This window comes from Trachypithecus francoisi, unplaced genomic scaffold (assembly GCF_009764315.1).
Source record: "Trachypithecus francoisi isolate TF-2019V2 unplaced genomic scaffold, Tfra_2.0 Lachesis_group3, whole genome shotgun sequence".
NCBI lineage: Eukaryota > Metazoa > Chordata > Mammalia > Primates > Cercopithecidae > Trachypithecus > Trachypithecus francoisi.
In genome coordinates this window covers 90,506,240-90,527,820 of record NW_022681468.1, presented here as the reverse complement: position 1 = coordinate 90,527,820, position 21,581 = coordinate 90,506,240, and positions in this window count along the sequence as shown.

Here is a 21,581-nt window from a genome sequence, read left to right as displayed (position 1 = left end):
GGAAATTATATGGCAGTGCTACTCATAGTGTGATCCATTGACCAATGCAGTCCACAAACTGCTTATTACTGGCCCACCATGAGGTAAGTATAGAAATTGAGATTAATAAGCACACACAAATTACAAGCATTTGCAAATATGGACAGCAATGTAACATTGTAATCTGATATTCAAGACTTTGGTCAGTGCACTCATCTCAGTGAACAGACTATGAGCCTGTTTAGGCCACCCCAACTCATGTCTAACTCCTGAGATGAGTCAGATGTGCTGTGAAATATTTATTAATTTAAAGTAATAGGACCGTGTTACAATGTATATTAGTTTAAGTGTTATTTGTCAACTGTAACCCAAAATTATAAAAATCTGGAATCTATTTTTTCATCAAAAGATAATTTAGAGTCATAAAACTTATCAGTTATTGCCAGAGTATAGGGATGAGGGTGGGAATAGGGAGTGATAACTTATGGGTGCTACGAGGAAACTTCTGTGTGTGGTAGATACGGTCATGATGTTGATTGTGGGGATAATCTCACAAGAGTGTACATATGACAAACTCATCAAATTGTATTCTTTCAATATATGCAGTTTATTGTACATAAAGTATAGTCAAGAAACTTAAAACAAAACAAAAATGAGGAGGTTTTTATGTGCTTAGGATGTAGAAATCAGTAAAGAATCTCATTCCCACATTAACAGAAAAAACTGAATAATCTATTAAAAATATAGATTTTCATGAACCCATCATAAAGCTTTGGTCACCTTGCAACCAAGTGAACCATTTTCCATGAGTGACGGTCCTTCCAAGGAGATGTTAGATATATGGACTGTTCACATTTGGCAGAGCCTGGTAGGATGAGGTGGTCACCATATATGCCTGTAAGAAAAACTCAGATAAATTTTAATGAATTCTTAAAGCCCAAGTGTGGGCTAGCATGTCAGTGTGGAGTAGCTGGGGACTCCGACATAAGGGAAGTCTGCAGTTGCTCACAAGCTCTTCTCCAAAGGCCTCCACTAGCCTCTCATGAGAAAGACTGGGGATTGGGCAGTAGTTTGAGATAAGGCTACTGTGGTGACACAGGTATGCAAGCATCAGGAGGTGATCAGTGGAAGCAAAAACACCTACACAAAACCTCACTTTCATTCCCATACCCTTTCCTCCTATGAATCAAAAACTTTAAGCCACAGGAAGGACAGTATGTCTTTTCATCCACGAGGGCACGGACAAAGATGCGGGCTAACCTGGGCAGCACCGTGGGTTTCTTCCCAAGGGGTGTCCACCCAGACAATTTCATGAGAGCCACTTGGCTTCTAGACAGCAAAATGTGTGACCCAAGTCAGGTCACAAAGGCACATTGCTAGGGCTCCTCCTGAGCAGTAGAGAACTGGGCATTTCCCAGTTGAGTAGTGGAACTTGGGCTTCCTAGGACTCACTCACCCTGAGGCTGAGAAAAACCACGGCCTCCCCCAGCCCTCACCAGTAAATCTTCCAAATGTGATTTCCCAGAGCATCTCATTCCCATTAGTTCAAAACTAGCACAGAACTGTTCTGATGACTCAATGAGTTCCAGTCATACAACCCAAACAGAGCGAAGATCAATGTTACTAAGGCAGCTACAGAATTCCTTGATAGGCCAGGCAGTCTTTAGCAGCTGGACAGCAAGAGGCTGACATGAGCCCATGGAGGCCAAGCATGGAGGGGTCACCCCAGTCAGCAGCAGCTCACAGAGTTGAGTCCCAGATCCAAGCTGTTGCAGAGTGAGGATGATCACAGGCAGCACGCCGTCACCTCCGGCCTCTACTGAGCCCTCCCATGTTTGCATTTCCTTGCCCCAGCCCCTCTCTCTCAAGGCCATGAACTGGGCCGCGTGACCGAGGATGGCCTGGTACTGAGTTGGCCCCAGTCCAAGTCGTCTTGAGAGCAGACCCTGCACCTGTGGGTCTTAAGAACCCACTGCCAGTCTTAGAGAGCAGGCGAAACTCTGGTTTTTGTGACGGCCCAGGTGAGATGGATGCTGGCAGGATCTTGTGGTCAACCTGAACAGTAATCTCAGTTATTGGGCCCCAACCGTGCTGTGGGTGTAGGCAGCCAGCGTCACCTGGGAAGACAGCTTACCAGCCATGACCTATGGCCTCACCTTGGGTGTCATCTTGTGAGAAGGAGTGGTGGGTTTGAAAGGAACTGGGTGGAGAACTGTGAGTGGCCACTGACCTCCCAAGCACGTTGGGTTTGTCTTACAGGCACTTCCTTCTCAGATATCACCCGCTTCTGGGAAGTAAGATGCTCCCCTCTATTACACGTGAGGAAGATATGTCCTTTTCATTTTTGTCCGGACTAGAAGTCTGTCTGTCCTGACCCCGCATCCCATCCTCAGCTGTGAACTGTCCATGGAGAGGCGGGACTGGGGTCACACTGCTGTCCTCCAGGGTGTCCTCTGGTTTCTTTGCACTCATAGACAGTACTGCAGTTTAATACTCGAAAGTTCCCCGGGCATGGTGGTTCACACCTATAATCCGAGCACTTTGGAAGGCTGAGGTGGGAGGATCACTTGAGATCAGGAGTTCAAGACCAGCCTGACCAACATGGTGAAACCCCGTCTCTACTAAAAATACAAAAAAAAAAAAAAAAAATAGCCGGACATGGTGGCACTAGCCCGTAATCCCAGGAGGCTGAGGCAGGAGAACTGCTTGAACCCAGGAGACAGAGGTTGCAGTGAGCCGAGATTGCACAGAGATCTGGGTGACAGAGCAAGACTCCATCTAAAAAAAAAAAAAAAGTCCCACTGGGCATAGTGGTATACACCTGTTATCCCATTTACCCAGGAGGCAGAGGCAGGAGGATCACTTGAGCCCAGGAGTTTGAGGCTGCAATGAGTTATGACTACTCTACTGCACTCCAGTCCGGGCAACAGAGCAAGACCTTGTCTGGAAAAAAAAAAAAAATGCTAGAAAGTTCCCAGCACATTGAAGCCTTCCTAGCTCTTGGTATCAGAGTTAACTTCTAAAAGGACATGGGGTCAGGAAGGACTGTGGCTCTCCCCTGAAGAAGTCCAGCATGAGGTTTAGCCCAGAACCCCAACCCCACCACCCTGTGGCCTTTCCTAAGTCAGGACAACAGGATGGAGGTGATCTGTGGCTTAAGGGAGAGAAGGAGACGTCGCCTGGCAGTGCCTGGTCCCCAGCAGCTGACCACCACCCTGCTGGTTACGGGGCCCCCACCTGGATGGGGGAAAGAAACAAAGCCGGCTAGAATCTGAAAGGAATTGTGCTTCTTGACTTTTCTTACAGTCAAGGTGGCCAGAGCACAGCTCAGTCACTGCACCCTAAATCTCTTTGCCACAACCCCTGGGGCCTCAGTCCCCTTGTCCCCTTCCCCCTGCTTCCTAAGGCATGTTGGGAGCTGACCTTCCCTCAGAAGATCAGCCATAGCAGCATGGACTAATGTCTCTCCTTTCCCAGTCCCTGGTGGCTACTCGTCTGTGTTGCCTTCCAGGACAGCTGTGAACACTCAGTCCGGGCTGTGCACCCCAGGAAGGGGGCTGGTGATGGGTGAGCCCCCCTGGTCTTCCTCTTGTGCCCACTGCCCAGAGTGGGAAAAAGGGAGGAGGGGGCCCACAGAGATGTTCCTATTTAGCAGGAAGTCGAGTCTGCTTTGGTTCACAGGCCATGTGCCCTGAGGTTGCACAGAGGCTGGGATGGCACGGGAGACCAAGCAGGGGCTGGGGCCCTTGGCTCTCCTTACCCTACCCCAACCCTGTCCCAGGTGGGGCTCCCCTGAGCGGGAGTCTACTCTGCTTGCTAGGGGGGCCCTATGCCCCGCGAGGCCCCCCCTTGTGCCCGCGCCCCTGCAGGAGCACTGGTGCTGCTGATGCTGGACTGCCTGGCCTCACTCTTCCACTACATCCACAAGTCCACCCTGGCCGCAGTCATCCTCATGGCAGTGGCCCTGCTGTTTGATACCAAGATCTGCAGGACGCTCTGGCACGTTGAATATGATGTCCTCATCCCTACAGTGAAGAGCGCTGTGACGCGGTGTCTGTAAACACTGAGGTCGTCCTTTATGCTACACCATCTTCCTGCAGCCAGGGCTGAACTGCGCGGCTGGAGCTAAGAAATTAGGGCGATCCCGGAACGGAGGAGGGGACGGCTTGGAGATGGCTCCAAGATGGCCCCGCTGCTCCGAGGGGCAGGGCCGCCAGAAAGAGCTTGAGCTTCTCGTCCTGACACACGAGGTCCTGAGCGGACCATAGCATGGGGTGGTCCCCCTTCTGATTCCCTTACCCCTATCGCAGCCCTCCCTGCCACCCACCTCCAGCTGCTGCTCTCCGGTCCAGCTTGCGGAGGGACAGGAGCAGAAATATCTTTCTTAAATGTACACAATATAAAAACTTTGTCATATACACAAAAGCTGATGATTAATTTACAGAAGATATGCACTGCACAAAATGTTTTAAAAAGTTCTTTAAGCAAAAGAAATATGATGCCACATAAAAACTTGTATTTACATAAGAAATAAATAGCACTGGTAATAATAAAAGTTAAGTTACTCATAAAAGCTATTTTTCTGGCTGGGTGAGGTGGCTCATGCCTGTAATCACAGCAGTTTGGGAGTCCAAGGCGGGTGGATCACCTGAGGCCAGGAGTTCGAGAGCAGCCCGGCCAACATGGTGAAACCCTGTCTCTACTAAAAATACAAAAAAATTAGCTGTGTGTGGTGGCACGCACCTGTAATCCCAGCTACTCGGGAAGCTGGGGTAGGAGAATTGCTTGAACTCGGGAGGCAGAGCTTGCAGTGAGCCAAGATCGTGTCATTGCACTCCAGCCTGGGCAACAAGAATGAGACTCCATCTCAAAAAAAAAAAAAAAAAAGCTATTTTTCCTTATTTTTAATTTCTTTAAAAGCTAATTAACTGGCTAAAGCAAAAATAGTAACAATTTATTGTGGGATTTATACATAAAAGAACTTGCATGGCAAAAATAGCTCAAAGTATGGAAGGGAGAAACTGAAAAGATACTGCTAAAAGGTTCTTACATTATTCAAAAAGTAGTGTAATATAATTTGAGCTGGATTATAATATTTTAAAGGTTTATATTATAAAGTCTAAGAAAATCTAGGCTTTTAATTTTCAATTTTGTAAAATTGAAAACCAATTTTACAAGAATTTAAAAGATGTTTGATAATACTGTCTCCACCAATAGTGTAGACAAAAAGAAATCACAGAAAGTGCTCAATTATCCCCAATGAAGGCAGAAAAGATAGATTTGGTATGATATGGTAGATTTAAAGCCAATTATATCAATAATTATATTAAATGTAAATGCTTAAATATCTCAATTAAAAGGCAGAGATTTTCAGATAGGATAAAAGATCATGTAAATCAAGCTATAACTTTAAGGATAAAGTGTTGGAACTGGCTACTGATAATGGATTGAAGATGAATTTTGAAAATACAGCTTGACTTGCTACATTTTGGATAAAAGCTCAAAATGAATGTCCCAGGTTTGCTGAAATTGCTTTAGAATCTCCTCTTCCATTCCCATCAACATAATTCTGCTTTCTCTATGCATCATTCAAACAAAGTAGGAAGGAGTCCACCGGGACTGTTCCCCAGCCAGTTAATTTACCAAAAAACCACAGAAATATTAATTCCTAGAAGGTGTTGGGAGTTGTAAAATTTCATGTACGTCAAACAGACTCACTTTCTCCTAGTACAAACCTTTCCAGTCGACTGGAATTACATAAGTGAATATTATTCACATATAATATGTACTCCCTTGGCCTGACCTAGTTGAAAATCTTTAACCATTGAGCTTATTTATGCAGGGACAATTCTACCTGAACATTCTGGGTAGGATACTCTTCTTTTCTCCACACCTGACCCCCTTGTGGCCACAGGCAGGTACATACAGAAATGGTGCTGGCAGCAGGTAGAAACCTTCCCCACATACCCTGTCTTCTCTCTTCTTCCCCCCCTACTCCAGCCATCTTGGGGTGGGCAGAGAAAAACAACCCAGGTAGATGGAGAGTGAAGTTAGACTGGCTGGTGGGGGCATTCCCGTGGGATTTCCTGACTCATGATAAAACAGTGGCACACACAGGAACACACCCAGCCTTGCAAATATATTATAGTACCTTTGTTTTAGTCCAACTTTGGATGGAGTCTTCTGCTCTCAACTTTATGCCAGTGTTGTAAATTTAATTTACAACCTCAGAAAATGAAAATCAATCATTAAATGTGAAACCTCACTTGACTAAACTCTCCCAGTCTATTTAGCTTAATGGGCAACATATTTTCATGAGAAACAGCAGACAATCTATTTAAGTGACCGTAGAGATTTAAAGGGCATTAAAGGGCATTAAAACAGCTATGCTGCATCTTATTTTTTGTTGTTGTTGTTGTTTTTGAGACAGAATCTTGCTCTGTCACCCAGGCTGGAGTGCAGTGGCACGATCTCGGCTCACCGCAAGCTCCACCTCCCAGGTTCACACCCTTCTCCTGCCTCAGCCTCCTGAGTAGCTGGAACTACATGCGCCCGCCACCATGCCCAGCAAATTTTTTGTTTTTTAGTAGAGACGGGGTTTCACTGTGTTAGCCAGAATGGTCTTGATCTCCTGACCTCGTGATCCACCCGCCTCGGCCTCACAAAGTGCTGGGATTACAGGCGTGAGCCACCGCGCCTGGCCTGCATTTGATTTTTTTTAACTTTCCAATTGGAATTTGTTTTTCGCTGGAAAGGGAAGAAATTCTCTTTTCTTTTATTTCGTCTTTCTTTTTTTTTCTTGTATTTTTATTATTTGTTTCTATAAAACAAATAGCTTTTTAGCATGCAGACTCAAAATTTATGAAAACTTAAAAGACCTACCAACAGTCTGGTCTACTACTGATAAGTGGAAAGGAACCAAGGAGACCCAGCATGCTTGGAGTCACATTCTGGCCCACCACCTTCAGATACAGGTTGGTTATGGTCTTCTCCATATCTGAATTTGTTTTCTTTTTTTAAATGTATTTCTTTGTTTTATTTTAGATTCAGGGGATACACAGGCAGGTTTGTTACATGGATATCTTGCATAATGCTGAGGTTTGGGCTTCTATTAAACTCATCACCCAAATTGTGAACATAGTACCCAATAGGTGGTTTTTCAATCCCTACCTCCCTTTCTTCCCCCTTTTGGAGACCCCAGTGTCTGTTGTTCCCATCTTTATGTCCATGCATACCCAATGGTTAGCTCCCACTTACAAATGAAAACATGCAATATTTGGTTCTTTGTGTCCATGTTAATTCACTTAGGATAATGGCCTCCAGTTACATCCATGTTGCTCCTAAGGACATGATATCATTCCTTTTTTATGGCTGCATAGTATTCTGTGGTGCATATGTACCACCTTTTCTTTATCCAATCCACCATTGATGGACACCCAGGTTGGTTCCATGTATTTGCCATTGTGATTAGTGTTGTGTCAGTATCTGAATTTCTAACACAAGCAGAGAGCACTTTGTGCAAGTCAGTGAACAGCATTTCTCTTCTGGATGCTCCAGCCATCATCCAAAGTCACTGTGCAACTCTGGACAAAGTCACAACATCTCTGAGCTGTTGTTTCCTCATCTGTAAAGCAGTGGAAAGAGTCCCTACAAGAGGCATTGTAGGGAGGATTAAACAAAACACCATAATAAAAAGCATGAGCACAGTTCCTGGCGTTCTGCAGAAACTCCATACATAATTATTAATGACTCCTCCTTGTCATAAATAGGAGGGATGAGAACAAACACCTTGCTTTGTTCCAGTCTTAACCATGATGTCAGTTGCAGGTTTTTCTTAGTTAGCTAGATTCTTCTTTGACAATGTGGAAGCTAATAAGTAATTGTAAATTCAAAGAGAAACTTGTTTGATAGGGTTTTGCTCGTGCGCGCACACGCGTGTGTCTGTGTGTGTGTGTGTGTCTGTGTGTGTGTGTGTAGAGAAATTTTTTTAAATGATCAAACATGGATATAAAACCACTATAATTAGCTGATTCAACACCACACCATCCAAATGGTGCTTGCTTTGAATTTTCAACCGTCATAAGGCCATGTCTTCATGGCTTTATACAATTACCCATTTTCACTCAAATAGGCTGCCTTGATAAGTATTTCTGTGTAATCCATGAAATTAGTTGTGCCATTACTATGGCTATTAACAATAAAGCATGCTAATTGGTGGTTGCAATCCAGAAATTTGTAGCTGGCTTAAACTAGGCGCTGAAGGATGGAAGAGCCACAGTCCTGATGTAACCAGAACAAAGTGTGATGAGGCAGTGAAGGAAGGTGAGTGTCTTAAATGGAGCAGATGCTTCTGCTGTACTTGCCAAGGGAGCTGTGTCCTGCCTGGGAGGGAGCCAGGTTCAGTCTGTCCAAAAGCCCTCCTACTGCCATGGCAGAGCCCCAAAAGCAAACCCAGAGTTGCACTAGAGGTGACAACACAGGAGACTGAAAGAAGCTCAGTGGACACATCAGATAGGCTGATGAAAGCTGCAGTTCTGAATGGAATCAGGACAGACCTGGAGCCCCACCAGGAACTGGAACTCAAGAGGGACTCACAGTTGATAATAGAACCAGCCTCCAGTGCATTAGCACGTGGGGGCCCCATACTGACCAGCTCCACATTTGTTGAGTGGGATTTAGTCTATTTTCTGGAGTAATAATTACAAAGCCCCAAATTGCTTTCAGGTGTTGACCAAAATAAGCATTCGGGCCATCTGTCAACTGAGTCAGCGTTTTACAAAGCAAAACGCCCTTTAGAAGGGTTTCCAAACTCAGGCTGAGTCCTCTTGGGAGGTTTCGTAAGTTTCACAGGCATTCACACTAAAAGTTTTCTCCCCGTTCCTAACGGTAGCAACTGTGGCGTCATCTGGGCCTATTTCATCCTCAGCCAAGAGTCAGATAGGAAATTATGGAAAATCATCTTTCTGTTAAGTGCCTCAAAAAAAGACTACTCAGGGGACCTGCAATGGGTTGAACGTTTGTGCCCACTCCCAAATTCATATGCTGAAACCCTAACCCCCAAGGTGATAGTACTAGAAGGTGGGGCCGTTGAGTGGGGATTAGATCACAACAGTACAGCCATCACGATGGGTTAGTGCCCTTACAAAAGGGACACTGGGGAGCTCTCTCACTTTTGCCACCATGTAAGGATACAACAAGAAGACAGCAATCTGCATCCTGGAAGACGGAGAGCCCTCCCCAGAACCTGACCAAGCCAGCGGCACCCTGATCTCAGACTTCCAGCTTCCAGAACTGGGAGAAATAAATATTTGTTGTTTGCAAGTCACCCAGTCTATGGCACTCTATTTTTGGCAGCCTGACTCAGATGAGACATAGGCAGTTCTAGAGTGGAGAGACAAGGCACCACCTCCAGGAGCAGCACAGCACACTGCCAAGCCAAGCTCTGGAATGGCCCCACGGCCAATGGATATGGCTGCCTCTGCAGCCTCCCAGACAGTGGCAAGAAGAAGACAGGCAGGCTGAGGTCGCTACAATTAGGTGGAGGCAAGGGAGATCAAAACAGGAACCCATGTAAGTCCATGAATGGCTCTACGGCAGCCAGGAGGACAGTTTGTAGGGAAGTGCCATCGGGTTCTATCCAGCTCTAAACCCCCATCAACCTGGAACGAGCCTAAGGAGACTTAGCAAAACTGAGTAGAGCTGGGAAAAAGATAAATATATCAGGGGATAGATTCGGAATCCAAATGTGAGTGTCCATAGAGATTGTCAAAATTGCACACAATGAAGTCTAAAATGTGGATAAACACACAGCTCTTCACTTGCATGTAAAAGTCAGGGCTCAATCCTAGGAAGGGAATTGGAGGAGGAATGGGATTTCTTACAAAGAGGATGCACGAAAAAGACTTAGGTTCTGAAGTGAGCTGAAAACCTCATCATGCCATTTCCTACTTAAAAGGGTTTGGCAACAGTGAAAGGCAAAACCCTGACCTCGATTCACAGGCCCTCTCAAGACCAGGCCGGCTCCAGTCTCTGGCCTCCTCATAACCTCCTCTGGCCTCATTCTCTCATCCAGTCCCTCCTATCCAGGACATTCAGCCATTCACTGGCACACCACACCCTTCCTTGCCTCTGGGTTTTGGATGTGCTGTTCCCTCTCTAGGTGCACTTGCCACGCCCCCTTCCCACTCCTGCTCTACCTGGTAAGCACCTGTGCAGCCTGTAGGGCTCGACTTCAATGCTTCTTCCTCAGGGGCTTCTCCCCACAACAGAACTAGATATGAGCCCATAGCCTATGTATTAATATAATCCCATCACTGCCTGGCCTCACCCTTCCTAACACAGTGATTCCTCCATCCAAATGGATCTTCCCTGCCACACCATGAACTCTGTGCAGGTAAGGGCCACATCTGTCTTGCCCACCGTGCTATCCCTAGTGCCCAGCACTTCACAGGACCCAATTAATAGTGAGTAGAAATGAACACTGATGGTTAGTGTGACGTAGCTGCCAAAGAAATCAAAATGGTCTTGAGATGCATTAATAGAAGCATGTATTATATGACAAAAGAGATGACAGACATTTCCTCTGCGTGCCAGTCAGATCACATAGCAGGGCTCATATTGAGTGCTACACCAGGATGATGGCTAAGGTAGGAAAGAACTAAAACCATTCCCCCTATTCAGAGGAACCCAGTTAAAGGAATTGAGCACACTTAGGCTGGAAACAAGACAGGGAAAGTATGACTGTGGATGCAAGTATCTGCAGAGCTCTTCTGTGACAAGGGAGATGTCTGATCTGCAGACAGAAGTTGGTAGCATGACACCTGCTCAGGTCCCCTGTCACTGAAAATGTTCAACCTGACTTTTTCCAGCCATTTGACAAGGGTCCCAGTGTTGGTTGGACCGTAAGACCTTTTCTTTCTCTTTCGACCCATGCATCTCCATGCTGTTGCTCTTGGCCTCATTGGCTGGATGATAATATGGGACCTAATTCCTCTGCAACATTCTCAGAGTTTATGCACCTGGTAGGTGCATATCTATAATCTACTAAGCTAAAATAGCAACTGGCCACTCAAAATCATTCTCACACTTAAAGGAACATTTTTTTTAAAATGGCCCATTTGCATCTGGTTTCTGGGAATTGATATCTCCGAAAGAAAATGAACAATTGAAATCCAAATTACTAATCAAAAAATGTATCCATGCACATGGCATGATGTTGCAGGAAAATGGCTCTATCTCTGTTACCTTTTGGCCTATGAGGGTTTGGACTCATGGCACTATCCTCAGGACCCTGTTCAGGCACAGCTTCCAGGGCTTAGAAGTCAGAGGACTGAAAGCAGAAGCCGAGGAACACTCCCGTTTTCAAATCCCCTGAAATCTCTCTACGGTTTCTCTCGCCAGTTTTGTGTAAAAGGTTGGGAGTGTTAAAAATCACATTTGAATTTTAGAATCACATTCCCTACCAGAAATCCAAGCTATTTCTCTCCTCCAAACATCAGCCTGCATCGAAAGCCTGGCAATTTGCTGGCCAGACTCCCTATTAGCTTTGCCTTGCAGCCTGCGTACAAGGCCACCCTTCCTAAAAGTCCACACACCTGACCCTGGATATTTTCTTGCTGTCTCCTCTCTCTCCCTGAAGTGTTAAAAGGATACCCTCTACTCTGAGATCCATTTCTCTCCCCCCCGCACCAAGTACTTTCCTCCCCATTTGTAACAGCCCCTAATATGCACCTCCATTCGATTTTCCTTACCCAGCTTGAAATCCTCTCATTCTAATTACCGTTTCAGTTTTCTTATATTTCTCCCTCGAGATGTCTCAATTAGTGTACTTTTTCATGCCGCCTGTCACCTCTGAGCTGCAAGGTGGGTCTAACTCCAACCAAAACCACGCAGAAAATAAATGAGGAGCCGTTCTGGGCGGCCGGGCCGAAGGTGGGGTTACTTTACAAGCTAGCGCACCTTTAATTGATGATAAATGGACAGGAAAGTAGCCTTATTAATACAGCAGCCCTGATTTGGTTGGCATGCAGTGTCCTTTCATTACTCAAAGGTACAGAGGAAGCAGGCCACGTTCAGTCCTGGGTGAGGAACTTCCATTCAGAGAGAGAGAGAGAGAGAGACTGCACCACGGCTAATTAACATAGTTCTGGTCAAAGTCGGAAATTAACTCGCCTCTTTAAGACCACAGCTAAAAATGCCATTTGTCTTCTCTGTAATTACACTTATAGGTAATTATACTCATAGACTACAGCAAGTTAAATGAAGGTAGGGCTTTCTCTCCCTATCGCATAACTCTTTTCATTCCAACCCTGTCAAAAGACTAAACAAAAATAAAGTGTCGGCCACCGAATATTTTTTCATTAACAAGTGCTTTGTTGTCTTAAGGCTTCTCTGGAAAGCTGCAGTTGTGTGGTGTTTATTCCTTTGCTCCCCTGGGATTCCAGAGTCCTTACCTGAAACTCTCTCAGAATTTAGAAACACACAGAAGGCAAGTTGGACTTTAAAAAGCACTTTCCAACCACTAACATCAGCTTTGGTCTATCAAGGAAGGTGTAAGGACCGGAAAATCACCTTCCCCTTTTCTGCTTGGCCCTTCAGTCTTCAGATCTATCACATCCTGTCTAATGCAAACCAGCCCACACTTCCTTCCCATCACCTTAACTCTCTTATTTGACTAGTATCGTTCTAAGGACCTTTGGGGGACCAAATAACTAAGAACGTGCACACAGGGAAATGGCCCTTAACCCCATGCTGGCTGGTAATAAGTATGCGTTCCTTCTATCCCAAACACAAGCATGGGAGCCGGGGCTATGGCTAGCCAGTTCCCACTCTCCCCATGCCACTGGGTAGAGAACAAGAGAGCTCCATTAGAATTCAACTGTTGAGTCAGGAGTTCGAGACCAGCCTGACCAATATGGTGAAACCCCGTCTCTACTAAAAATCCAAAAAAATTATCCAGGCATGGTGGCAAGTGCCTGGAAATCCCAGCTACTTGGGAGGCTGAGGCAAGAGAATCACTAGAACCCAGGAAGCAGAGATTGCAGTGAGCCAAGATCGCGCCACTGCACTCCAGTCTGGGTGACAGCATGAGACTCCATCTCAAAAAAAAAAAGAAAAAAAGAAAAAGAAAAAGAAAAAAGAATTCAACTGTTGAATGCGGCGGGATCCTCAGGCAATCCAATAAGTTAGTCCCTCAAGAATTCAATAGGTACAGTACCCATTGATCAGTTTTCTGAAGTGCTCTGGAACACGCAAAGGCAGTGCATGGGGCTCTCACCAGTGTTTATTTCCTCCCCTGTTTCACCCACTGTTGCCTCTTCTTTGGGTCCACACTGTCAGGATTTCTTTCTCATGCCCATCTCTACTCCCCAATCCCACCCAGGTCCCTTTTGGCCTCTCTCATACCTTTGCAAATTCTGCCAACTGATAGTGAAGTTCACTCTGAAAAGACCCATGTGAGTTTGTCTAAATTCCCACATGCCGTGCTGTCTAGAGCTGCATTCTGGAGTTGCAGACTGGAGTTGGTACCCTTCTTGCTGGTCACAGCCAAGGGCCTCTTTCACGAAGCAGAGTGGTTGCAATAAAGAAATCTAGAATTAGGCTGGGCACAGTGGCTCACACCTGTAATCCCAGCACTTCGGGAGGCTGAGGTGGGTGGATCCTTTGAGGTTAGGAGTTCGAGACCAGCCTGGCCAACATAGCGATACCCCATCTCTACAAAAATACAAAAATTAGCCGGGTGAGATGGCGCATGCCTGTAATCCCAGCTACTCAGGAGGCTGAAACAGAAGAATTGCTTGAACCCAGGAGGCGGAGGTTGCAGTGAGCCGAGATTGAGCCATTGCACTCCAGCCTGAGCGACAGAACGAAACTCCATCTCAAAAAAAAAAAAAAAAGAAATCTAAAATTAAAAAATAAACATCTCTAGTCACACATTTTCTGGGTAATTACTTGTGCAGCTATCTCGTGCAGCAATTTGGCAATATGTATCAAGATCAATAAAAATATTGACTGTGAAACTTTCATGAGGAAATAATCTCAAATTCAGAAAAATGTTCAATACAGCATAACAATTTTGCAAAATAGTAGTGGCAAAAAAGGAAATAACCTAAGTATTCAAAATGAGAGAATGTTCAAATTAATCAGTGGTACATTCACTTGATGGATTATTATGTGACCATTAAAAAGAATGGGTATGGAGATTGTGTCAAACCTGAACAATTGGTTATAAGTCTTTTAAAAATAAAAATATAAAGGCCAGGTGCAGTGGCTCATGCCCATAATCCTAGATTTTTGGGAGGTTGAGGTGGGTGCATAATTTGAGGTCAGGAGTTCAAGACCAGCCTGGTCAACATGGTGAAACGCTGTCTCTACTAAAAATATAAAAATTTGCCAGCGGTAGTGCCACATGCCTGTAATCCCAGCTACTCAGGAGGCTGAAGCAGGAGAATAGCTTGAGCCTGGGAGGTAGAGGTTGCAGTGAGCCAAGATCGCGCCACTATACTCCAGCCTGGGCAACAGAGAGAGATCCTGTCTCAAAAAAACGTAAATAAATAAAATAAAAATATAAATGAGAAAAAGGATCAACAGGATCACAAAAGTCACACCAAATGCTAATACTGACTGGTTAAAGAAAGGGTATTTTGGTAAATATTTTTTTCTTTCTTTTGTTTTCCAAATTTTCTGCAATGAATTTGTGCTCCTCCCAATGAAAAAAAAATGTACATTAATCATATATAAAAAATAATAACTTGCAAGTATGACTTTCGCAAACCTTTCCAATTAGTCTAAACTGAGCAGCTTGGTTCGTGGATCCATCCTGACCAGGGGTTGCTAATATGTTCCCTGTGCCTGCTCTGCTGTGCACTAGCTGGATGACCTGTCAGAAGCTGAGCTCCAATTTCATCATGAAAAAGAAACAAATTCTTCTCACAGGTGAGTGCCGTGATTTTTCACTGGTGTCCATCGTCCTCTCTGATTCTCCTTCGGCCTCCTGACCCACCCCTTCCCAGTCAACTCCATGGGACTCTGTCCCTCTCGTCTGTCCACCAGAAGTCAGGATCTGCTGGGATGCTGTCCTTTGCCTCCTCGGCTCTTCCCACGTCCAGGGCATCATCCACACGCTGCTCATGGATCATCTCCTACATCATCAACTGTGTCGCTGGCCTTCTGAACCTTAGACTTGAATTTCCAGCAGCTGCCTGGTTTTCTGCCCTCAGAATCCTCAAAATCAAAATTACAATATTTCCCCTACCCAGGCCTGTTTCTGAACCCACATTCCCTGTCTAATGGCAGGACAACCATCCACTTCCTCATCCCCCATGGGAAGCTTGGGATGCCACTTGGTCCTGACCCTCATCAACCTTGACATTGTCTGATGGATCAGAGGTTGTCTGCCCCTCATCAATCCAGATATTCTCTCAACGGCCTCCAGAGAGAACCATCTAAAGCACAAATCAGTACAAACTGGGTGTGCCATTCCCTGCCCAATACCACTGGCTGCCTCCTCACCATGTGCAGGGGACTCCAAGGTCTGTGTCATGACTCCTCAAAAAGCTTCAGCCCCTTCCCAACCTTCTCACCTCTCAGCCCTCCCCAAACTCACTGGGATGGTCCTTGGGGACTCCAGAGCCCTCAACCTGCTCAGCTCTCATCAGTCTGACCCACTTGAAGCCTCCACCAATGACAAGGCCACCCTGGGTATTGGAGGCAATGCCGTAATGACCCTGAGGGCCCTTTCTCCCAACAAAACCCAACTATTCATCTTGCACAGAGCTACAACTGGGCACAGAGCCCCCATCCCTCCTCAGCCTAGGATCCTCTCCCATAAACTCCCAGCCTTGCCCTTTAGGGAGTACCTGGTCCAGTGCAGAGTGGGTCTGTGCTTTTTCAATGATGATGCCATTTCTGTGACCCTGGAGATGCATCACATTCCCCGCTAGTGGAATCTTCTGAGTGTTACTGATATGGTTTGGCTGCGTCTCCACCCAAATCTCATCTTGAATTGTAGCTCCCACATTTTGTGGGAAAGACCAAGTGGGAGGTAATTGAATCACAGGGACAAGTCTTTCCCACGCTGCTCTTGGGATAGTGAGTAAGTTTCATGAGATATAATGGATTTACAAAGGGAAGTTCCCCTGCACACTCTCTCTCTCTCGTCTGCTGCCACGTAAGACGTGCCTTTTGCCTTCCACCATGATTGTGAGGCCTCCCCAGCCACATGGAACTGTGAGTCCATTAAACCTCCTTTTCTTTATAAATTACCCAGTCTCTGGTATGTCTTTATCAGCAGCAACAAAAAAAAAAAAATGGATCTAATACAGTTGGCTCAGTGAGAGAGGCAGCCTGAGTCTGGGGGTGCTCAGCAGCTCCCACCTTCAGGGAAGCACTCTTGGGAGTTGTCAAGGGGCTTCTCAATGCCGGGAGAGACCCTATGTTCCCCCAGATGACCAGCACAGAAAATGAAGAAGCAGGAGGCATAGCCCTTCTCTATAACCTTTCCTGTGCCCTGGGTACCTTGGCCCGGGCGCCTCAGCCATGAAGGTGGGCTTCACTGCCTGCAATGCTGGGACTGCAGTCTGGGGTGGGAGAGGAGAATCATCTAGGCCTGGAATGCTCAGGTCATAGAGCTAGCTCATCCTAGCCACTTAGGTCTTCATTCAAATGTCACCCTCTTCCAATCCTCACTTTCCTGTCACATGACCCTGTCCTGTTCTGTATGGCACTCGTTTTGCTCTGATATTATCTTAGTTATTTGTCTCTATTATTCCTCACTATTTCCAATGCTTAGCACACAGTAGGGGCTCACATGTTTATCTATCACTGTCCTCTGAAAATTACATGCTCTTCAGTCACAAGGCCTCTGCCCCTGTGGCTTTCTCTGTCTGGCCTGCTGTTATTTCCCATGCCCACTCAAGAGACTTCTATTCATCCTTCAAAACCCAGATCAAGCTTTACTCCCCAGGGACACTCTCTCCATTCAAGCAGGAATTTTACTGTCCCCTCTACAATCTCCTATCCCTTTATCTACATCTGACTTGTAGCTCTTCAAACAGGGTATGGAAACTTTTCCTTTTAGGTCTATCCTTAAATAGACAGTAAAGCTTTTGTCAGGCCAGTGTGTCTTATCTGGTGTCCCCTGAGACAGCAGCAACCACAATGCCAGTGCTCTGTAAATGTTTGTGGAAGGTGTTAATGGATGACAAAGACCAGGAAGTTATCTCTTCCTGAATGCAAAGTGCTAGGAACGTTATTACTTTCCACATCTCATTAATAAGGAACGGTGATGTGGTGATGTGGTTACCGTCTGGAATCCTGCAATGCTTAAACTAACAATCATTGCCTTAGAAAGCTCACTCCTCTTACAGAGTTTTCTGTGCCCGACCTATGGTTTCGTTTACATAGTGCAGATCTTTTCTTTGTAAGTGCTACAAAGGGACACTTCAACCTCAGCCTGGTAGAATTTTCAGATTCCAAATTAAGAAGGTGTTTTAATGCAAAAGATTCATTACATCCTTCCTGAAGACATTCTTTCTCATCCAATATACTTCCTGAGGAAGTTACCAACATCGCATTACTTGCAGGACTCAAGAAGTCTAGTAGAAAGAGTGTGGGACTTGAAACAAGGCAGATGTGTGTTTAAAGGTCCTACCTGGTTGACTTCGGGCAAGTCACTTAACCTCTCTGAGCCTCAGTTTGTCATCTGTATAATGGGGATGATAATACGCACATCAAAGTTTCATTGTGAAGACTGAATACTACATGCTCTGATCTATGAAGTATCTAACACAGAGTCAGAAGCCTGGGTGATCAGTATAAGTCAGTTCTCTTTGCTTCCCTTCCTATGTTGTCCTTGTTTTTCTTCCTGGAAAGAGAGAATGCCTAGAGCAGGGTTTTCCAGCCCCAGCACTGTTGGCATATTGAGCGTGATTGTTCCCTGTTGTCGGGGGCTGTTCTGTAGATTGTAGGATGTTTAGCAGCATCCCTGACCTCTCCCCACTAGAAGTCACCAGGAGCCCCCTCCCCAGTGATGATAATCCCAAAAATGTCACCAGACATTGTCAATTGCCCTTGGAGGCAAAATAGCGCCCAGTAGAGAACCAGTGGCCTGGAGTTCTATAACTGGAATGTCACCTAGTAAGGAAAGTTGCTTGCTTTTTCCTGCAGGACTTGTTCTGAATGGTATTGCAGCCCACATAACAGAGTCCATGCCCATCAGGAGGTTGACCTTCAGGACAAGAGAGGATGCATTCTTAACACGACTGTCAGTGGCAGCCTGATTCTGTTTGTTTGTTTGTTTGTTTGTTTTTGAGACAGAGTCTTGCTCTGTTGCCCAGGCTGAAGTGCAGTGGTGCGATCTCGGCTCACTGTAAGCTCCATCTCCCAGGTTCACGCCATTATCCTGCCTCAGCCTCCCAAGTAGCTGGGACTTGGGAGGTACAGGTGCCCACTATCATGCCGGCTAATTTTTTGTACTTTTAGTAGAGACGGGGTTTCATCATATTAGCCAGGATGGTCTCGATCTCCTGACCTCGTGATCCACCCCCTCGGCCTCCCAAAGTGCTGGGGTTATAGGCGTGAGCCACCGCGCCTGGCCTGTTTTGTTTCAAAGAAGCGGAATTAATGGTTGGACTGCTTTTGAGCTATAGAACAAATGTACTATATCTTTATTATTAAAAATATCTACAAGGAGCATTATTTCTTATAATCAAAAAGTCTCATAAACTTTCCTTAAAAGTTTAATAATCAGGGTTTCTCATTGATGGAGAAGGTTGTCACAGGAGGGAGGTGATATCAGACAGAGATCTGTAATATTCAAGCATACAACATAGGCATGGAATTTTTGAAGCTTGAGTTATTGTATCCAATCCCATGAAGCAGGTAGTATGAAACGGCTGGCACTTTAAAAAGTCTTTTTTGATTTGAAAGACTCCACCATCTCCTTTTGAGATGAATACAATTACAACTTATGGTGTAAATACTTAATTTGAACATGAATGACCCTAGAGCCCAGCAGCTCTCACAGAGAGTCCATTGTACAGGTACACAGTTGCAGGACCCTCCGAGGGAGACAATCCTGCATATCAGCTCTCCTCGGTCCAGGATCCCAACAGGGAAAAGGCCTCCCTTAACATCTCTAAGCTGAGAGCATTCTTACGTGTTTTTCTTATGAAATAGTGTGGCTCCATGCGAACAGTAGCCATTGCACTCAGAACAATTGCCACTTAATGTCCTTCCACTCAACTGCAGGGTAGTAGAATCCTGTTTCACAACACTGTCTAGTGGAAAAAAAGGAATCTGCAATACAGAAGTCAGAAGAGGCCGGGTCCGGTGGCTCATGTCTGTAAGCCCAGCACTTTGGGAGGCTGAGGCAGGCAGATGACGAGGTCAGGAGATCGAGACCATCGTGGCTAACACGGTGAAACTCCGTCTCTACTTCTAAAAAAATACAAAAAATTAGCCGGGCATAGTGGCGGGCGCCTGTACTCCCAGCTACTCAGGAGGCTGAGGCAGGAGAATGGCGTGAACCCGCGAGGCGGAGCTTGCCATAAGCTGAGATCACGCCACTGCACTCCAGCCTAGGTGACAGAGGGAGACTCCGCCTCAAAAAAAAGAGAAAAGAAAAGAAAAAAAAAAAGAAGGCAGAAGAAGGAGAACAAAACATCTGCAACATTTAACTCTCCTGTTTTTCTGTGCAAGACCAAGGCACTGTGGCTATGTCCCGGGACTGTGGGGTTCCTGATATCAGACATAAGTGGTGGCTGGTCCAGGGACATCCAGGCTGGTGTTCGCCAGGGGCTTTCTACTCCTCCCCCCGCCAAACATAGCCTCCAAGAACACTGCTAAGCTCACAGAGCCACGTGTCGGCAGCCTCCCACCTCTTCTCCTCTGCCCCCAGCCTCTGCCAAAGCCACTGCTCCTCTGGACCTGAGTGGGAACCTATGGGTCCTTTGGGACCATCTGAATTCAGAGGCTCAGAAGCTCATTCTCTGATTCCTGTACAGCTTCCCAGCTTCTAGTCTGAGCGAGACTGTTAAGAGCATAATTATTTTAAGAAATGTTATCCCCATGTACTTCACAAGAAAATATCGGTACAAATTATGTCAAGCTTTGCAAATGCTGCTGGCAGAGAGAAAGAAAACTCAATTCTTTTTGTTGTTGCTTCCCATTTACCTCTTTGCCTGCCCTGTTTTTAGCTTGTGGCCAAAAAGAAACTAAAATGAGTCCACTTTAAGGTTGCTCAGTTGTAATGTAAATTTCTTGCCATTCATTGCTTTTTTAATTTTTTTTTTTTTTTTTTTTTTTTTGCCTGATTTGGTCATTCCTTTAGCTTGATCTATAGTAATACATTTCTGCTGATGACTTCTAGCTTATTTTTTGTTTTTCAAAGAAGATTCTCCCAGGAGCTTTCTCAGTCACTCTGCATCTGGCAGAGATCAACTGTCCCTCTGAGTCCTGCCCAAAGCATTTCGCTCCTGGAGCCGCAGTCTGTTTCGCCTCACATAGCAGCGAGTCATGTCCAAGTCTGTCTGCCCACCAAAATGGTAGACCCTTGAGGCTCTCCGAGCTCCCTCTGGATTCTCAGAGCACAGAGCAAGGCCTGATATGTAGAAAGATCTCAAAAGCAGCCAAATGAACAAATGATCTGATATGGTTTGGCTGTGTCCCCACCCAAATCTCATCTTGAATTGTAGTTCCCATAATTTCCACGTATTTTGGGAGGGAACAGGTGGGAGATAATTGAATCATGGGGGTGGTGTCTCCCATATTGGTCTCATGGTAGTGAATAGGTCTTGCAAGATCTGATGATTCTGTAAGGAGTTTCCCTTTTTGCTTGGCTCTCATTCTCTCTTGCCTGCTACCAGGTAAGACATGCTTTTGCCTTCCACCATGATTGTGAGGCCTCCCTAGCCACATGGAACTGTGAGTCCATTAAACCTCTTTTTCTTTGTAAATTACCCAGTCTTGAGTAGGTCTTTATCAGCAGCATGAAAACTGACTAATACATGATCAAACAAGGGAGCCCTTGGATTCCTTATTTCAAATAACTGACAATGCAGTGGAAGCCATTTTGCCAAAAATAGTAATATCAACAAAAGTCTCTTCCTTAATTAAAAGAAGCAAAGTGAGATTGTTGCCACCAGATGCAACAGGGTGAAGGGCTGCCCAGTAGGAATAATTGTAAACACTTGCCTCAACCTAGCAGTTACTGCAACCAGAGGGCTTCCTCCTTTCCAGGGGGCCCTCCAAGTCCATCACCTGAATCCAGAGGTACAAGCAGACACTCCAGTTCCTGCTGTCTAAATATTGGGCCACACAGACTCAGTAGGAATCAGGACAAGTACCAAAGCCTACACCTAACCCTAGCCTGAATTGCTAAACCTGTCTCCTAAAAGCCTCAAGGTTCAGTGGAAAAACTAAGATCTTGGGAGTGAAGCAGATGCAGGTTCAAATTCTAAGTCAGCCACTTACTGGAAGTGTGGTCCTGGACAAGTTACTAAGTTATTGGTGCCTCAGCTTCCTCATCTGTAGAATGGGGTAATAATGCAAGATCTACCTTTTAAGATGCTCCCAAGGTTTGAATATACTGTCACTCTTGCCTG